The 19,063-nt window shown below is 41.3% G+C and overlaps 1 long non-coding RNA gene across 1 annotated transcript in view; it reads left to right on the top strand.

The window, feature by feature from the left end:
• Positions 1–16,644, top strand: part of LOC111752384 (uncharacterized) — a 39,285-nt gene extending 22,641 nt beyond the window's left edge. The window contains exons 5-6 of the long non-coding RNA XR_002787334.2: positions 14,534–14,728; positions 15,444–16,644. This is a non-coding gene — a long non-coding RNA (uncharacterized LOC111752384). The remainder of the gene's footprint in view (positions 1–14,533; positions 14,729–15,443) is intronic.
• The last annotated feature ends 2,419 nt before the right edge of the window (positions 16,645–19,063 follow it).

Genomic DNA, 19,063 nt, shown 5'->3' with positions numbered 1-19,063 from the left:
CCTGTAATAAGTGGCCATTGCTACGAGGAGACCTGGATTTGTCCAGGCCTGCTTGTGAGAGGGTGTGTGGGTTTAATTATTTTTTTCTTTTTTAGTTTGGGGAGATATTAGGAAACCCATCTGTTTCCATGCTTGAACCTCAGACTCCAATCCACTTTCTTAGAAATAAAGCAGAGATTTTGATCTCCATCTGTCTGAATCCCATAACTGTCTATTAATTGGTCCCAACTTGAAACTGGGTGGGGTTGGGGTAGGGGATAGAATTGGGGCAGGAGCATTATTTATTTGTTCCTCTAAAACCTCAAAATTATTCAGGTTTTATTATTCTGCAGTTAAGGTATCAGGAGTTATACAAATCCCGGTCATCTGGGGGAATTTTTTTTTTTTTAATTGTGCTTTAAGGTGAAATGGAAACCCTGGTAGCGTAGTGGTTAAGTGCTACAGCTGCTAACCAATAGGTCGGGAGTTCAAATCTGCCAGGCGCTTCTTGGAAACTCTATGGGGCAGTTCTACTCTGTCCTATAGGGACGGCAGTGGGTTATAAGGTGAAAGTTTACTGCTCAAGTTTAGCTTCTCATACAAAAATTTATATACACATAGTTATGTGACCCTAGTTGCTCTCCCAGTAATGTGACAGCACACTCCTCCTTTCTACCCTGGATTTCCTGTGTCCATCCAACTTCAACTCCTATCCATTTCTGCTTTCTCATCTTGGCTCTGGATGGGAGCTGCCCATTTAGTCTCGTGTATCTACTTAAGCTAAGAAGTACTCTCTTCACGAGTATCATTTGATGTCTTATAGTCCAGTCTAATCTTTGTCTGAAGAGTTGGCTTTGGGAATGGTTTTAGTTCTGGGCCAGGTCTTCTGGGGTTCCTCTAGTCTCAGTCAGACCATTAAGTCCAGTCTTTTTACATGAATTTAAGCTCTGCACCCCACTTTTCTCCTGCTCTGTCAGGGACTCTCTGTTGTATTCCCTGTCAGGGCTGTCATTGGTGGTAGCTGGGCACCATCTAGTTCTTCTCGTCTCAGGCTGATGGAGCCTCTGGTTTGTGTGGCCATTTTTGTCTCTCGGGCTAATATTTATCTTGTGTTTTTGATGTCCATCATCGTCCTTTGCTCCAGGTGGGGTGGAATCAGTTGAGGAATCTTAGATGGCCACTTGCTAGCTTTTAAGACCCCAGACGCCCATCTGGAGGAATTATAAATCACATACGATTTTGGAGAAATATGTTTGCTTTGTAGGGCAAAAGGGTGACTAGGACAGGTCTTCGTATGTGGTAAAGGCTTTAGAACTATTTAAACGAATGAGTTGAGGGGTTTGTGGGGAGCAATTTAAAGATTAAACTTACATATCCTGAGGCAAGAAAAGAAACACATTTTCCATTTTCATCTCTCAGGTGGACAAAGACCAAAAAGTTTAGTAATCCACTTGTTGAAGAGGGTATGAAAACGAACAATCACTTACATTGCTGGTAGGTGTGTTCCTTGTTAAAAATAACCTGTAATCCTAAATCTAGGACAATTTGGGAGTATCTATTAAAAATAGAAACGCACATGCCCTTTGAGTCAGGAATTCTGCATTTAGGAATTTATCCTGTAGATATACTAACACATGCAAAATGATGTTGTGTGTAAGAGTACCCATTGCCACATCATTTACAATAGCACACATTTAGAAACAATCTAATTGCCCAACAGTAGGGAATTCACTAAATAAATGACGGTGCATTCTAATGGATTATTTTTAGCTATAAAGAAGAATGAGGTGTGACCAACAAGGAGGCACATACAGGTGCAAAGAAGCAAAGGCAGAGGGGCAGGCATCTTGACACTGATTTACCTGTTCTGACAAACTAAGAGTAGAGAAGAAATATGCTCTATTTTTTTCTAAATAGTTATAGGTGAGTTATATAAACATTGTTCAGTGAACAGCTTCCTTTCCCGATGATGTTCCTTTTATCATATATTGAACACGGTTTGTAGTAAAGTCTGTTTCTGAATTATCTATACTACCCTGTTCACTAACTTTTCTGCCAGGCTTGGAACCATTTACCAAGGTTTTGATTATTAATTAAAAAAAAAAAATTTTCATTGTGCTTTAAGTGAAAGTTTACAAATCAAGTCAGTCTCTCACACAAAAACTTACATACACCTTGCTACATACTCTCAATTGCTCTCCCCTTAATGAGACAGCCCGCTCACTCCCTCCACTCTCTCTTTTCGTGTCCATTTCGGCAGCTTCTAACAGCCTCTTCCCTCTCATCTCCCCTCCAGGCAGGAGATGCCAACATAGTCTCAAGTGTCCACCTGATCCAAGAAGCTCACTCCTCACCAGCATCCCTCTCCAACCAGTTGTCCAGTCCAATCCATGTCTGAAGAGTTGGCTTTGGGAACGGTTCCTGTCCTGGGCCAACAGAAGGTCTGGGGGCCATGATCACCCAGGTCCTTCTAGTCTCCGTCAGACCATTAAGTCTGGTCTTTTTATGAGAATTTGGGGTCTGCATCCCACTGTCTCCTGCTCCCTCAGGGGTTCTCTGTTGTGTTCCCTGTCAGGGCAGTCATCGGTTGTAGCTGGGCACCATCTATTTCTTCTGGTCTCAGGCTGATGTAGTCTCTGGTTTATGTGTCCCTTGGGCTCCTAATTACCTTGTGTCCTTGGTGTTCTCCTTTGCTCCAGGTGGGTTGAGACCAATTGATGCGTCTTAGATGGCCGCTTGCTAGCATTTAAGACCCCAGACGCCACTCTCCAAAGTGGGATGCAGAATATTTTCTTAATAGATTTTATTATGCCAATTGACTTAGATGTTCCCTGAGACCGTGGTCCCCAAAACCCTGCCCCTACTACGCTGGCCTTTGAATCATTCAGTTTATTCAGGAAACTTCTTTGCTTTTGGTTTAGCCTAGTTGTGCTGACCTCACCTGTATTGTGTGTTGTCTTTCCCATCACCTATCTACTATTTAATTAGTGAATGCCCCCTCCCACCCGCCCTCCCTCCCACCCGCCCTCCCTCCCCCTCTAGTGACCATCAAAGAATAATTTCTTCTCCATTTAAGCTATTTCTCAAGTTCTTATAATGTGGTCTTATGCAATATTTGTCCTTTTGTAAATGACTAATTTCACTCAGCATCATGCCTTCCAGATTCCTCTGTGTTATGAAATGTTTCACAGATTCATCATTGTTCTTTATCGATGGGTAGTATTCCATTTGTGAATATACCATAATTTATTTATCCATTCATCCGTTGATGGGCACCTTGGTTGCTTCCATCTTTTTGCTATCATAAACAGTGCTGCAATAAACATGGGTGTGCATATATCTGTTTGTGTAAAGGCTCTTATTTCTCTAGGATATATTCCAAGGAGTGGGATTGGTGGATTGTATGGTAGTTCTCTTTCTAGCTTTTAAAGGAAGCACCAAATCGATTTCCAAAGTAGTTGTATCATTTTACATTCCTACCAGCAGTGTATAAGTGTTCCAATCTCTCCACAGCCTCTCCGACATTTATTATTTTGTGTTTTTTGGATTAATGCCAGCCTTGTTGGAGTGAGATGAAATCTCGTTGTAGTTTTGATCTGTATTTCTCTAATGGCTACTGATCGTGAGCATTTCCTCATGTATCTGTTAGCTACCTGAATGTCTTCTTTAGTGAAGTGTCTGTTCATATCCATCGCCCGTTTTTTAATTGGGTTATTTGTCTTTTTGTAGTTGAGTTTTTGCAGTATCATGTAGATTTTAGAGATCAGGTGCTGATCGGAAATGTCATAGCTAAAAAGTTTTTCCCAGTGTGTAGGTAATCTTTTTACTCTTTTGATGAAGTCTTTGAATGAGCATAAGTGTTTGATTTTTAGGAGCTCCCAGTTATCTAGTTTTTCTTCTGCATTGTTAGTAACGTTTTGTATACTGTTTATGGCTTGTATTAGGGCTTCTAACGTTGTCCCTATTTTATCTTCCATAATGTTTATCATTTTAGATTTTATATTTAGGCCTTTGCTCCATTTTGAGTTCATTTTGTGCATGGAGTGAGGTATGGGTCTTGTTTCATATTTTTGCAGATGGATATCGAGTTATACCAGCACCATTTGTTAAAAAGACTGTCTTTTCCTCATTTAACTGTTTTCGGCCTTTGTCAAATATCAGCTGCTCATATGTGGATGGATTTCTGTCTGGATTCTCAATTCTGTTCCATTGGTCCATGTATCTGTTGGTGTACCAGTACCAGGCTGTTTTGACTACTGTAGTGGTATAATAAAAAATAGGTTCTAAAAATCAGGTAGAGTAAGGCCTCCCACTTTGTTCTTCTTTTTCAGTAATACTTTCTTTATCCGGGGCCTCTTTCCCTTCCATATGAAGTTGGTGATTTGTTTTTCCATCTCATTAACAAATGCTGCTGAAATTTGAATCGAAATTGCATTAAATCTGTAGATCGCTTTTGTAGAATACTTTTTTAAAATGTTAAGTCTTCCTATCCATGAGCAAGGTATGTTTTTCCACTTATGTAGGTCTCTTTTGGTTTCTTGCAGAAATGTACTGTAGTTTTCTTTGTATAAGTCTTTTATGTCTCTGGTAAGATTTATTCCTAAGTATTTTGTCTTCTTGGGGGCTACTGTAAATGGTATTGATTTGATGATTCCCTCTTTGATGTTTTTCTTTTTGGTGTAGAGGAATCCAACTGATTTTTAAATGTTTATCTTGTATCCTGATGTTCTGCTGAACTTTTCTATTAGTTTCAGTAGTTTTCTTGAGGATTTCTTAGGGTTTTCTGTGTATAAGATCATGTCTTCTGCAAATACTGATGCTTCCACTTCTTCCGTGCCAATCTGGATGCACTTTAGTTCTTTATCTTCCCTAATTGCTCTGGCTAGGACTTCCAGCACAATGTTGAATAAGAGTGGTGATAAAGAGCATCCTTGTCTGGTTCCTGATCTCAAGGGGAATGCTTTCAGGCTCTCTCCATTTAGGATGATGTTGACTATTGGCTTTGTATAAATGCCCTTTATTATGTTGAGGAATTTTCCTTCTATTCCTATTTTGCTGGGAGTTTTTCTCATGAATGTGTGTTGAACTTTGTCAAATGCCTTTTCTGCATCAATTGATAAAATCATGTGATTCTTGTCTTTTGTTTTATTTATGTCATGGATTACATGAATTGTTTTTCTAATGTTGAACCATCCCTGCATACCTGGTATGAATCCCACTTGATCATGGTGAATTATTTTTTTGATATGTTGTTGAATTCTATTGGCTAGAATTTTGTTGAGCATTTTTGCATCTGTGTTCATGAGGAATATAGGTCTTTAATTTTCTTTTTTTGTTGTGTCTTTGCCTGGTTTTGGTATCAGGGATATGCTGGCTTCATAGAATGAGTTTGGGAGTATCCCGTCCTTTTCTATGCTCTGAAATACCTTTAGTAGTAGTGGTGTTAACTCTTCTCTGAAAGTTTGGTAGAACTCTGCAGTGAAGCTGTCTGGGCCAGGGCTTTTTTTTTGTTGTTGTTGAGAGTTTTTGGATTACCTTTTCAATCTCTTCTTTTGTTACGGGTCTATTTAGTTGTTCTACCTCTGTTTGTGTTAGTTTAGGTAGGTAGTGTGTTTCTAGGAATTCATCCATTTCTTCTACGTTTTTCAAATTTGTTATAGTACAGTTGTTCGTAGTAATCTGATATGATTCTTTTAATTTCAGTTGGGTCTGTTGTAATATCGCCTATCTCATTTCTTTTTCGGGTTATTTGTTTCCTCTCCTGTTTTTCTTTTGTCACTTTGGCCAATGGTTTATCAATTTTGTTGAGTTTTTCAAAAAACCAGCTTTTGGTCTTGTTAATTCCTTCATTTGTTTTTCTGTTCTCTATTTCATTTAGTTCAGCTCTAATTTTTATTATTTGCATTCTTCTGGTGCCTGAGGGTTTCTGTTGTTGTTCTCTTTCTATTTGTTTGAGTTGTAGGGATAATTCTTTGATTTTGATGTTTTCTTCTTTTTGTATGTGTGCATTTACTGGTACAAATTGACCTCTGAGCACTGCTTTCTCTGTGTCCCAAGGGTTCTGACACGAAATGTTTTCATTCTCATTGGGTTCTATGAATTTCTTTATTCTATCCTTAATGTCTTCTATAATCCAGTCTTTTCTGAGCAGGGTATTGTCCAGTTTCCAAGTGTTTGATTTCTTTACCCTGCTTTTTCTGGTATTGATTTCTACTTTTATGGCCTTATGGTCAGAGAAAATACTTTTTAATATATCAAAGTTTTGGATTCTGCTAAGGCTTGCTTTATGGCCTAATATGTGGTCTATTCTAGAGAATGTTCCATGTGGACTCGAAAAGGAAGTGTACATGGCTGCTGTTGGGTGGAGTGTTTTGTATATGTCTATGAGGTCAAGTTGATTGATTGTGGCATTTTGATCTTCCATGTCTTTATTGAGCTTCTTTCTGAATGTCCTGTCCTTCACCGAAAGCAGTGTGTTGAAGTCTCATACTATTATTGTGGAACTGTCTATCTCACTTTTCAATGCTGATAGAGTTTGTTTTATGTACCTTGCAGCCCTGTCATTGGGTACATAAATATTTCATATGGGTATATTCTCCTGGTATATTGTCCCTTTAATCATTATATAGAGTCCTTCCTTATCCTTTATGATGGATTTAACTTTGAAGTCTATTTTGTCAGAAATTAGTATTGCCACTCCTGCTCTGTTTTGATTGTTGTTTGCTTGACATATTTTTCCCATCCTTTGAGTTTTAGTTTGTTTGTGTCTCTAAGTCTAAGGTGTGTCTCATGTAGGCAGCATATAGGCAGATGGTGTTTTTTAATGCATTCTGCCACTCTCTGTCTCTTTATTGGTGCATTTAGTCCATTTACATTCAAAGTAATTACGGATAGGTATGAATTTAGTGCTATCATTTTGATGTCTTTTTTGTGTATGTTGAGGCTTTCTTTTTCCCACTTAATTTTTCATGCTGAATAGATTATCTTTGTATATTGTCTTTTCTTCATATTTGTTGTTGGTAATTTTGTTTTTGCTGAGTCTATTTTTTTCTCGTATTTTATTTTGATGTGTAGGATACTTTATCTCCTTTGTTGTTACCTTATTATTTTCCCCTACTTTTCCAAATTTAAACCTAACTTTTATTTCTTTGCATTGTCTTGTCTTCCTCTCCATGTGAAAGATCTATGACTACATTTCTTAGTCCCTCTTTATTGTTTTAATGTTGTCTTCTTTTACAAAATAACATTGCTCTTTCCCTGTTTGGAGTGTTTTTTAAATCTTGATTTATTTTGTGATTTCCATGTCTGGGTTTACATCTGATTGCTCTGCCCAGTGTTCTAGTCTTGGGTGGATACCTGATGTTATTGATTTTCTAATGAAAGAGCTCCCTTTAGTATTTCTTGTAGTTTTGGTTTGGTTTTTTACAAATTTCTGAAATTTCTGTTTATCTGAAAATGTCCTAATTTCACTTTCATATTTGAGAGACAGTTTTGCTGGGTATATGATTCTCATCTGGCTTTTTTTTTCCCTTCAGTGCTTTGTATAAGTCATCCCATTGCCTTCTTGCCTGCATGGTTTCTATCGAGTAGTCCGAGCTTATTCTTATTGACTCTTCTTTGTAGGTGACTTTTCATTTATCTCTAGGTGCTCTTGAAATTCTCTTTATCTTTGGTTTTGGTAAGTTTGATTATGGTATGTCTTGGTGACTTTCTTTTGACATCTACCTTATGTGGAACTCGATGAGTATCTTGGATAGATATCTTCTCATCTTTCGTGATATCAGGGGCGTTTTCTGCCAACAAATCTTCAACAATTCTCTCTGTATTTTCTGTCATCCCTCTCTGGTCTGGTACTGCAATCACTTATTGGTTATTTCTCTTGATAGAGTCTCACATGATTCTTAAGTTTTCTTCAGTTTTTAAAATTCTTTTTTCTGATTTTTCTTCAAATATATTAGTGCCAAGTGCTTTATCTTCAAGTTTAGAAACTCTGCCTTCCACTTGCTCAATTCTGCTCCTCTGGCTTTCTATTGAGTTGTCTACTTCTGTAATTTTATTGTTAATCTTCTGAATTTCTGACTGCTGTCTGTCTATGGCTTTTTCCAGTTTATTAAATTTTTCATTATGTTCTTGGGTAACCTTTTTCATTTTTTCAACTGCTTTATCTGTGTATTCCTTGGTTCATTCTGTGTATTGCCTGATTTCCTTCCTGATATCTTGAAGAGTTTTGTGTATCAATCTTTTGTATTCTGCCTCTGGTAATTCCAGGAATGCATTTTCATCTAGGAAATCCCTTGATTCTTTGTTTTGAGAGCTTATTGAGGTGATCATGGTTTGTTTCTTTATGTGACTTGATATTGACTGTTGTCTCCAAGCCATCTATAAGTTATTGTATTAGTTTATTTTATGTTTGATTACTGCATTGTAGCTTCTTGCTTTTTTTGTTTTGATATGCCCAGATGGGTTGCTTGAGTGAGCTAGCTTGATTATTTTTGCCTTTGGAGCTCTGACATCCTGTTCCCAGATGGCTAGAGGTGTTATCAGGTATATCAGTCCAGGAGCCCATTCACTTTTCTTGTATGAATTCTGCTCAGTTTTCCAGGTAGCCTATCATGAAGTGCGTGGTACAGGCTCTGTGTTACAGTCTTAGAGGGGCAGGGGTGATTGGTGTAGGTACCAGTATCTGGTTGCAGCAGGGGGTCACACTCTGAACAAGGCAGGGGCCTGAGAATCTTCCCCCAAGTGTCTCTGAGGGAAGCATGTCCCTGTTCCCTACAGCATGCATGTGGGTGGGTTCTGCAGACAGACCTTGGGCACCCAAGATTTTTGGTTACAAAGACTGGAAGGTACCAGTTATTCTTGGACCCCTGTCTTGGGTGGCTGGGTGACTTGAGTGGAGCCACCAGTCCTTAGGCCCCTGACGTAGGTAGTTGCCTGTTTAATAGGCAAAGTGGTGTCAAACATCAAACACCCACCTTTCCACCGCATAGCAGAAACAGTTGTAATCTGCCAGCAAGGGCCTAGTCTCCTGAAATAGACCCATACAGGTCCATGCGGGTGGGAAAAGTACTCGAAGTCCATGAATCGTTCATGCCTGGATAGGAGCTGCTTCTGTCCTGAGCTCACCATGTTAGTGGAGCTGGCAAATTTTCTTTTCCCCCAATTGTGAATTTATTCCTTCTCCAAGGCTGGGAGCATGGCTCAGGGTGCTCAAATGGGCCTATGTCAAGGCCAGGGAAATGAACAGTTGCTGAAGCTGGCTTGGGGGTGGGGGTGTTGGTAAAAGATATGCAAGTACTTAGGGTTTGCCGAGAGCGCCATTCTTCTCTGGTTCTGGAGGTATGAGTAGGCTGTGTGGCTGGCTGCTTCTGCCTGAGGAAACTGTGGCCAACCACTAGTACTAGCCTGCCACAGCTGCTTCTGGGAATGGTGCCTGAGGGAACTCAGCGATTCAGGTCCAGTAACTCTTTCTGCTTCTGAACCATCTCTTCCTCCTCCTGCCCCTCAGTTCATTTTCTCACCTTTCCTTTGATGTTCAGAGCTCCTAGCTTGTCATAAACATACTCGTTTCACTTGTTTTTTTCGAGTCTTTGTTGTAAAAGGGCTTGCCAGAAGCATCTGTCCATTCCACCGTCTTGGCCCCACCTCCCTGCCATGCTTTCTTAATGCCACTCTTTTTTTTTTTCTGCCAGGATTCTCTTCATTTCAAATATACATCTCCTTGCCTCTCAGGATTGAAGTATTTTCCTCCCCCTACCCCCATCTGTGGAATAAACCTATGAGCTGAGGATATGGGGAAATGCCATGTGAACAAAATTAGAATTTTATTAGTGGAAATGGGGGTGGACAGACATAGGAAGGACTAGAAAAGAGGCTTTTAAGAAATTCTTGTAATTGCTAGCTCCATTACACATGTAGAGCACTTATACATTGCTTAGCATATTGTAAGGACTCAAGAAAACTTGGCTATTAATAATAACCACATTCTCACACTCCGATAGTAATAGTAACAGCTAACATTTACTGAGAGTCTATTATGTGTCAAGCACTGTTCAAGCACTTAATATGTATTAACTAACTCATGTGAGCTTCCCAACGACACCGTGGTGTAAATTTTTTTATAACCCCTATTCACAGAGGAGGAAACAGGTCAAGAGAGATTTAGTAACTTGACTGGAGTTTCAAGGAGAGACAAATGCGAATTCAGTCTTACTCCAGCTTGCACGTTCACCACCTTCTTATAGTGCCTCTAATTCAGGGTTTCTTGTTTTAATGTGGGAGTCTCTGGGTAGTGCAAATGGTTAATGGCTGCTAACTGAAAGGTTGGAGGTTTGAGTCTACCCAGAAGTACCTCAGAAGAAAGGTCTGGTGATTTACTTCCCCAAAATCAGCCATTGAAAATCTTTCAGAGCAGAGTTCTATTCTGACACGCATGGGGCTGCCAGGAGTCAGAATTGACTCATGGCAAGTGTATTTTTTTTTTTTTTTGGTTTTAATGTGATTATCATAGAAGTAACCAATTGGATCCTTCTGTTCTAGAAGTTTTCTGAGGGTTTTTCTCTTGCCAGTTTGTATATGCCTTAATGGTCTCAAATTGAGACAGAGCCTCAAACACTGGTGCATTAAAAATCCTGTTTTCTTTGCTTGGCTTCCTCCCCCACAGTGTTGCATTAAAAAACCTGCTTCATTTGCTGGGCTTCCCCTCCCTTCCCCCCCACCCCTGCTTTTGCATGGAAGTTATATGCAATCCCCATGGTGCCTGCGTAGTGTGATTAAGAGTGTTGCTGACATAACTGGTATGAACTTGGTACCTGTAAACACCTTAAAAGTAACTTTTCTCCTTGCTGTTGGGAAGCAGTCTTGGTGGCAGCAGCTGTGACCTACTCCTTTTCCTTGTGCAATGAAATAAAGATGCCTTTCCTGCTCTCCCACCTCAGTCTCTCATTTATTGGTCAATTTGAGTCATGCTGAGCAAGAACCTAGGGTTTCTACCTGGTAACAAAATGAGCTCACATATCACATGAGTATACAGCAAGCACGATGGGCACCTTCATGCTCACGGGGAAGACAGTTGCTCTTATTGTTTTTTCCTTAGCTCTTCGGATGAGAGAAAAGCCCCTGGCAGTGAATTTTTAATGCATTTGATGGCTCTCTCCATTGCCTCCCCAACTGCCTATCTACTAAGGAGAAGTGTGCCCTGCTAAGTAGATAAATTAAATGCCTTTAACAAACTAGCTTAACATACTGGGGAATGTACTAGAATATTTTTTTCAAAGTTGCTGGTGCAGAAGAACAATATTCTCGACACATCAGTGCATATTTCAATCCTTGTTATCAGGTTGCTCTGACTTTGAACCCACTGATTCAGTGGCATTCAGTACTTGGGGATGGAGGGGGAGACCACCCAGAGCGAAGAACCTTGGCTTACCTTTGGGTTTCATGTTGGAATTATTATGGGCAAGATGAGACAGTTTTCAAATCCAGGCTTTGCTGAGAGAGAAAACTGTTTGCCAAACACCAAAAAGCTTTAGCCTGTGTATCAAGACAGACTGAAATAAATCAGTTACAAAAGGACAAATATTGTATGATCCCACTTACATGAAATATCTAGACTAGGCAAGTGTAAGAAGCCCTGGTGGTGCAGTGGTTAAGTGCTCAGCTGCTAACCAAAGGATCAGTGGTTCAAACCCACCAGCTTCTCCATGGGGGAAAGATGTGGCAATCTGCTTCCATAAAGATTACAGACTCAGAAACCCTACAGGGCAGCTCTGCTCCATCCTATGGGGTCATTATGAATCAGAATTGCCTCAACAGCAACCGATAACAGGATAGAGACCAATGTTTAGTAATGGGTGGCGAGGGGAAGGAGGACTCCTTGCTTAGGGGACACTGAGCTCCTGTTAAGGATGATGGAAAAGCTTGGAAATGAATAAAGGCGATGGTTGAACAACATGAACATAATTAATGTCACTGAATTGTACATGTGAAGAATGTCGAAATGGCAAAGGTTTGGTTACATACATATTTACCACAACTGAAATTTAAAAAAAAAACAAAAAACACCTTGGAGGTCTGAGCATAGAGTGTTGTTCTAAGCCATGGTGTACAGAAGAGAGAATGTGACATAAGAAAAGATCTCGTACCTCTGGAAATAGAAAACTTTTTCAATTCAGGGAAGAAGAGCTGAAGAGAGAGAGGACGGCAGTAGTCGGTGTGTTCTAGTTGCTTCCTCAGGCTTCAAATTCTTGGTGAAGGGTAGATGTGTGAGGTGAGGAGGAGATAGGAGGTGAACACATTCCAGAGAAGCTGAGGGGGGAGCTAACACAGAGATCACCTCACGTGGTCCCTCAGCACCACAGGGAAGTACAAATCATGGGATGCTTTACTGCTTTTGGCTCCATGCTGCTGCCTAGGGTATGAGTAGGAAATTCTGAAGTTTACACAGTTTTCCGTGGGAGATGTGGACGATAGCTGAGAAGCTGGCTTGGGGAGCTTGCTGGGGGAAGTTACCATGGTGAAGGATGAAATTTTCCTGAAGAAGGGGGCTGGCATGGGGCTTGCTGGAGTTGGGGATCAAAAGGGGGCTGCAGCCAGGTTGTAAGGTACTTGCAGGCCAGTGAGAGCCTAGTCAGCAGGGAGAAAAGGCCAAAGCCCCTGGGAGCAAAGAGAACAGATGCTGAGTTATACTGGCCTTGGGCACAACAGCAACAACAGCAATGCCAACAGAGGCCAGTGCCCAGACTCAGGGGAGGCACTGCAGCCCAGAGGCCCTCCCTCGATCTCTGTGAGGACTGCTGTGCTGCTCTCTACACCTGGAAAAAGGCGGCGGGGTGAGTCCTTGAGAAAGGGGAGATACTCCACAAACCCGAGCACTTGCTGGAAGAAATTAGGTATACTCCAAAGAGACTGTTTTAATCCACAAGAATCTGAGTTGCTTCCCCAAGCTATCACCGTAATAGTTGGAGTAAAGGCCTCTGAGCAAGTTACGGAAAAATGGCAAGAGTGTGTGTGTGTGTGTGCACATACATGTAAATGTTGACCTTGGCTATGCTGGGGGAAAACAAAAAAACATTCTCTGGATTATTAGGCATTAGGATGAAGCCAACTCTTGCAAAGGTCCAGAAGAAAAGTATTGGCGATTTACAGATTAGAAACAAAGGAGGCCACATAGTACGGTGGAGAGGTGAGGAGTGCTGAATGAGAGCTGATGTAGCACTGCTTAGCAGCTCAGAATATATGCTGTGTGATTAACTTATTTAGTGAACTTGCTATTTCTTCTCCACAATTTTCCCAAACCAGTACTGTGCCAGGAGCGTAACTGCAATATAAGTCATAACTTTTCATCCTACCTTTGGAGAGCAAAAATTCATGGCAGACAAAAACAGTAACTCTGACTGGGTGGTGCAAATGGTTAAGTGCTTGGCTATTACCAGAAAAGTCGGCAGTTCAAATTCACCCAGAGGCACGTCAGAAGAAAAGCCTGGCAATCTAATTCCCAAAGGTCACAGCCTTGAAAACCCCATGGAGCACAGTTCTACTCTGACACACATGGGGTTGCCAGGAGTCAGAATCAACTCGACTGCAACTGGGTTGGTTTTTTTGTTTTCTTTTATCTGTGTCTCTGTCAAAGGAGGAGACGTTGATGGTTGGGGAGAGTGGATGGGACAATGGTGAAAGAAGGCTAATCACAGCCCCCACCCCATCCCAGAGAAAAGGGAACGTTGAAAGCTTTGTTGTGGCTACGACCCTTTCCTCTAGCTCCTGGTAAGGCGCTTTACCCCAAAATATCTTTTTAAACAGACTTGTTTTTCTCTCTTCCTTAGATGCCAGTTGCTCTGGTCTCTTAGCACTGAGGCAGACACCAAGAGACTAAAAACACTGTGTGATTTACGATATACATAAATCCCAGAGTCAAAGGGAGCAATTAAATCTCGTACTTACAGCTCGAAAGTCAAAAAGGGTCGGTAATCACTTTTAACGTAGGATTATGGTTTTTATATCAAAACTGCATTGTTTTGCACAACCCGAGGCCAATGTGAACGCAACAGTGAAATTGGCAACTGTATCCAAATATCACCCAGCAGGTCCCCACCCAGGCTCCTGTGTCCCTGGGCCTGTGGAGATGGTATGTTATCAGGCTCAGAGGGGGTTCCTGTCACTGTAGCATTTTTCCCCACAGTTCTTCTTCAAGTTGGGAACTATATGGATAAAGCAAGTACTGTGGCTGTGTCGTGAATGTGGCTTCGGGTCAGTTATCTGCCAAGAGATCATTCTTACTTAGTACTAGCATTTGTTCCTGAAGAAATTATGACATCATTAATTAAAATATGCATTTTGTGATAATTCTTTTTTTCTCTCTTTCTTCCCCCATCCCTGTCATATCAGCAGTTTGTTAAACGTTGCTGAAATGGTGATGATACCACTAAGTAGTTTTCCTTCACATTGATGGAGGCTATCGGATAGTGGAAAGTGTTAAAAAATAAAAAGACCCCATCTGTCTTTGATGTACTGGAACTTGCTTCACTTACATTTTCATATCACTGTTCTTTGGAAGGTGATGGAACGACAAAACCAAAACCAAACCCACTGCCGTCGAGTCAATTCCAACTCATAGTGACCCTATAGGACAGAGTAGAACTGCCCCCATGGAGTTTCCAAGGAGCGCCTGACAGATTCGAACTGCTGACCTTTTGGTTTGCAGCTGTAGCACTTAACCACTACGCCACGAGGGTTTCCGATGGAATGACAGGTTTGTAAAATGAAATTTGTTCTCTTTCAACAGATACCAACCAAACAAACCCAACCAACCAACCAAACAAACCCCCTGCCATCGAGTCGATTCCAACTCCTAGTGACCCTACCGGAAAAAAACCTTCTGGGGCAGTTTTTTTGGGGGGGCAGTTTTACTCTGATATGGTCACTATGAGTCAGAATCAACTCTATGGCAATGGGTTTATATCTGGTTCACTTCATCTCCTGGGTACGTAGAATTACTCCCCCCCCCGCCATCTTGCAGGTAGGCGGAGCTATGGTGACTAGTTCTGGCCAATGGGCTGTCAGCAAAAGTGAGGTGTGTCACTTCTAGGCTGAAGCATTTAAATGCCTATGCTTTCTTTTCCAGGTATAGTGTAGTGGATTGAATAGTGTTCCCCAAATTCATACCTACTTGGATCCTCAGGGTGTGACTGTACTTGGAGGTGGAATCTTTGCAGATGTAGTTAGTTAAGGATCATGAGATGAAATCATCCTGGCTTTAGGGTGGGCCCCAAATCCAATGAGTGTTGTCTCTATAGGAGCCCTGGTAGCAAAGTAGTAAAGAGCTCAGCTGCTAACCAAAACGTCGGCAGTTTGCATCCACCAGTGGCTCCTTGAAAACCCTATGGGGCAGTTCTACTCTGTCCTACAGGGTGGCTATGGGTCAGAATCAACTGAACGGCAACAGGCTTTTTTTTTTTTTAAACAAGGGGTCTTTAAAAGGGAAAGAAGAGGAGGGGACACAGAGACGAGAGAAGACGACCACGTGAAGACTGAAGCAAGGATTGCTGCCTTAAACCAAGGAACTCCTGAAACTACCAAGGATCTCCTGGAGCCACCAGAAGCTGGAAAAGGCAAGAAGGATTTCCCCCTAGTACCTTCAGAGAAAGCCCAGCCAAGTCGACACCTTGATTTTAGACTCTGGCCTCCAGAAGTGTGAGAGATTAAATTGCCTTTGTTTAAATCACAACGTTTGTGATAATTTGTTACTGCAGGCCTGGGAGACGCAGACGTACAGCAACTGAGAGGGTCATTGGGCACCAGATGGGGAGCCTCTTGTCGGTTTGGGCCCCTGGGTGAATGCATGGAGAGAGACTCCCCCATCTCTCCCTGGACATGTAACATGAGCACGGAAAGCACTTTTGTTGTGCAAAGCTACCGAGATTTTGGAATTATTACTGCAGTATAACCCGTTGTTGTTGTTGTTAGCTGCCATTGAGTTGATTCTGACTCATAGCGACCCCATGGGACAGAGTAGAACTGTCCCCTAGGGTTTTCTTGGCTGTAATCTTTACAGAAGGAGATCACCAGGTCTCACTCCCGCAGAGCTGCTGAGTGGATTCGAACTGCCGACCTTTTGGTTAGCAGCCGAGTCTATCCCAATTAATACGTCTTTTTTTTTTCCTTACGTCAGAAATATTCTTTTGAAAATCTGATTTTGAATGACTGTGATAATTTTTCATTATATGCATATTCTAAATTTTATTTGGTCTGTTAAATAGACTTATTGTTAAATAATCATTTATTTTGTTTAATAAATAACATTTCATTAATTATTTTAAGCAAATTTTACTTATTTATGTAAATTTGAATGTATAAAATTCATTTATTTAATAAATATCAGTTATTTTTATTAAATAGACAAGTGGTCTATTGAATTAGTCATACCCTATTGTAAGGTATTCATTTCACTTTTTTTTTTTTCTTTTTTAAATGGCGTGCAGTGAGAAATCTCAAGAGCATATCTGCTGTGTTCTCATGAGAAATTTCTATAAATGGAATGGTTAGGTCAAAGTGTAAGAATGTTTTCAAGACTCTGGATACAAATTGACAAACTTCTCTCAGTGACATTGATCTAGTTTACACTTCCTTTGGTAGTAAATGAGAGCGCTTATTACAACACACTGGTGCCCAAACCAGGTCTTATAAATTAAAACTGTTTTTTGCAATTTTAAAGGAAAAGTAATTGCTGTTTATTTGAATAGTAATGAGGGCAAACTTGCTTTAAATGCCCTTTTGCCTGTTTGTATGTTTTGTGAATTGTATGAATTATGGCCTGAACTACTGGGTGTGTTTTGTCTTATAAATTTATTAGTACTCTACTTTCCTAGCTTTTAAAATTCTTGTTGGTTTAACATTTTTTTTTTTTTTTTTGGACATGGTTTCAGGGAGAAAAATGGGACAGATGTGTATGGAATTTGTTAGGTGACTTTCAGTTGGCTTTGACTCATGGTGACCTTATGTATAAGAGAACTAAATGTTACCTGGTCTGGTGTCATCTCCATGATCATTAATATGTTTGAATAATGCCTTCAAACCCAGGGTGCTCATCTTCCAGCACTATATTGGACAATATTCTGTTGTGATCCATAGATATCACATAGAGGGTTTTCACTGGCTAGTTTTCAGAGGTAGATTGCCAAGTCTTTCTTCCTAGTCTATCTAGTCTGGAAGCTCTGCTGAAACTTCTTCACCATGAGTGACCCTACTGGTGTTGAAATACCAGTGACATAGCTTCCAGCATCATAGCAACACGCAAGCTACCACAGTAGGACCAACCGATAGCTGGGTAGTGGGATAAATGTCGTCTAATGAGAGTTAATGTTATTTTTCAGGAGGGGAGAAGAGAGGAAGTAAGCAGCTAAGGGAATGTGTGCCTCACTGTGATGGTTAAGACTGTGTGTCAACTTGGCTGGGCCATGTTCTCAGTGTTTATATGTGGTCACCCCTAAGATAGAATCTGCTGTGAGTAGCCAATCAGTTGAAAGAGAGTTTCCTTGGGCATGTGGCCTGCATCTGAATATAAGTGGATGTTCTGGCTATTGCCTGCTCTGGATCCTGCACTTGCCTCCTTTTTGTCTGACCTCTGGTTCTTGGGACTTGAGCTAGCAGCTTACTTATGATGTTGCCTGCCAAGCTTGGGATTCCTCGGTCTTTGGATCCTGTGAACAAGAACCCTGCTCTCCGACCTGCTGATCTTGAGTTTGCCAGCCCCTGCAGCTACATCAATCAGCAGAAGCCTCTATCCTGATCCATGGACTTGGGATATTCTAGCCCCTACGGTCACGTGAGCCATTTCCTTGATATAAATCTCTCTATATATTTATATGCTTTGCTGGTTTTGTTTAGATAATCCAGCTTAAGACACTTACTTTTTGCTATGATGCTCCCTGGAAGGCCATCCCCCAAGACTGATTAAGAGAGGCCGTCTGAGTGCTGGACCCTCAGTGACACTGAAGGGGAGTGGGCTGTGTACCAGTGGGCCACAGGTTTCCCACTCATGGACCAGCACCCTGGCTTGACGTGAGCCCCAGCCTAGAGAAAGATGTTGGTTTTGACAGGCACATTTCATACACCTTGGTGGAGGAGAAACGGGATTGTAGGATAGTCTTGTTAAACAGTCCTTTATCCATGAAGAGCTTCAGTCTAGTGGAGGTGAGACGTGTACAGGAGTGACAGCTGTGTGTGAGAAGGAAATGGAAAAGAGGTGCCAGAGAAGTACAGGTAGAGCAGGCAGAGAGCTCAGAGAAGGAGGGGGAGGAGGAGTACTTTGGGGAGGGGCGTTCGGCCCAGTCTTGAAAGATGGGTTGTAGTTGTTAGCTGCTGTTGGGTCGGCCTGGAATCATGGTGACTCTATGCGCAATATAAAGAAACACTGCTCAGACCTTCACCATCCCCATGATAAATTGCAGGTCAGACTGTTGTAGGAATTGGCTATTCTGAGACATAATTGTTACCAAGTGTGGGATATATATTAAAAAAAATTTTGCTGTTTATCCAAAATTCAAATTTAATGGAACATCCTATATATTTATTTGCTACATCTGGCAACCCTGCTAAAAGCAGGGAGAGGTGTGGGCTCCAGGTGACCAATCACTTTGGCCTTCTTGCTGCACGGGAAGGTCCTGGCTGGAGGAGAGCCAGATAGGCCTCTAAACCAAGGGCCCTGGCTGCCAGGGACTAAAGACCATAATGCTTAGAGATGTTGTGAGGGTAAAATTAGACAATAAATGTAAAGCCACTCAGTAAATAGTAGCTATTATTTTTGTGAATATCTTCCGAGTGAGGTGGATGGTAAATTTACCTTGGGACCAGAAACCAGTTACCATTGAGTCGACTCCAACTCATAGCAGCCCCATGCGTGTCAGGGTAGAACTGTGCCCCATAGGGTTTGCAATGGCTGATTTTCCAGAAGTGGATCACCAGGCCTTTCTTCCAAGGCACCTCTGGGTGGACTTGAACCTCCAACCTTTTGGTTAGGAGCCCAGCATGTTAGCCATTTGCGCCCCCCCCAGGGACTCCTAAATTTACCTTATCCAGTATATATATA

The sequence above is a fragment of the Loxodonta africana genome, chromosome 1 (assembly GCF_030014295.1).
Source record: "Loxodonta africana isolate mLoxAfr1 chromosome 1, mLoxAfr1.hap2, whole genome shotgun sequence".
In the NCBI taxonomy this organism is placed as follows: domain Eukaryota; kingdom Metazoa; phylum Chordata; class Mammalia; order Proboscidea; family Elephantidae; genus Loxodonta; species Loxodonta africana.
The sequence above is the reverse complement of the archived record's forward strand: the minus strand, read 5'-3'. Positions and strand labels throughout refer to the sequence as shown.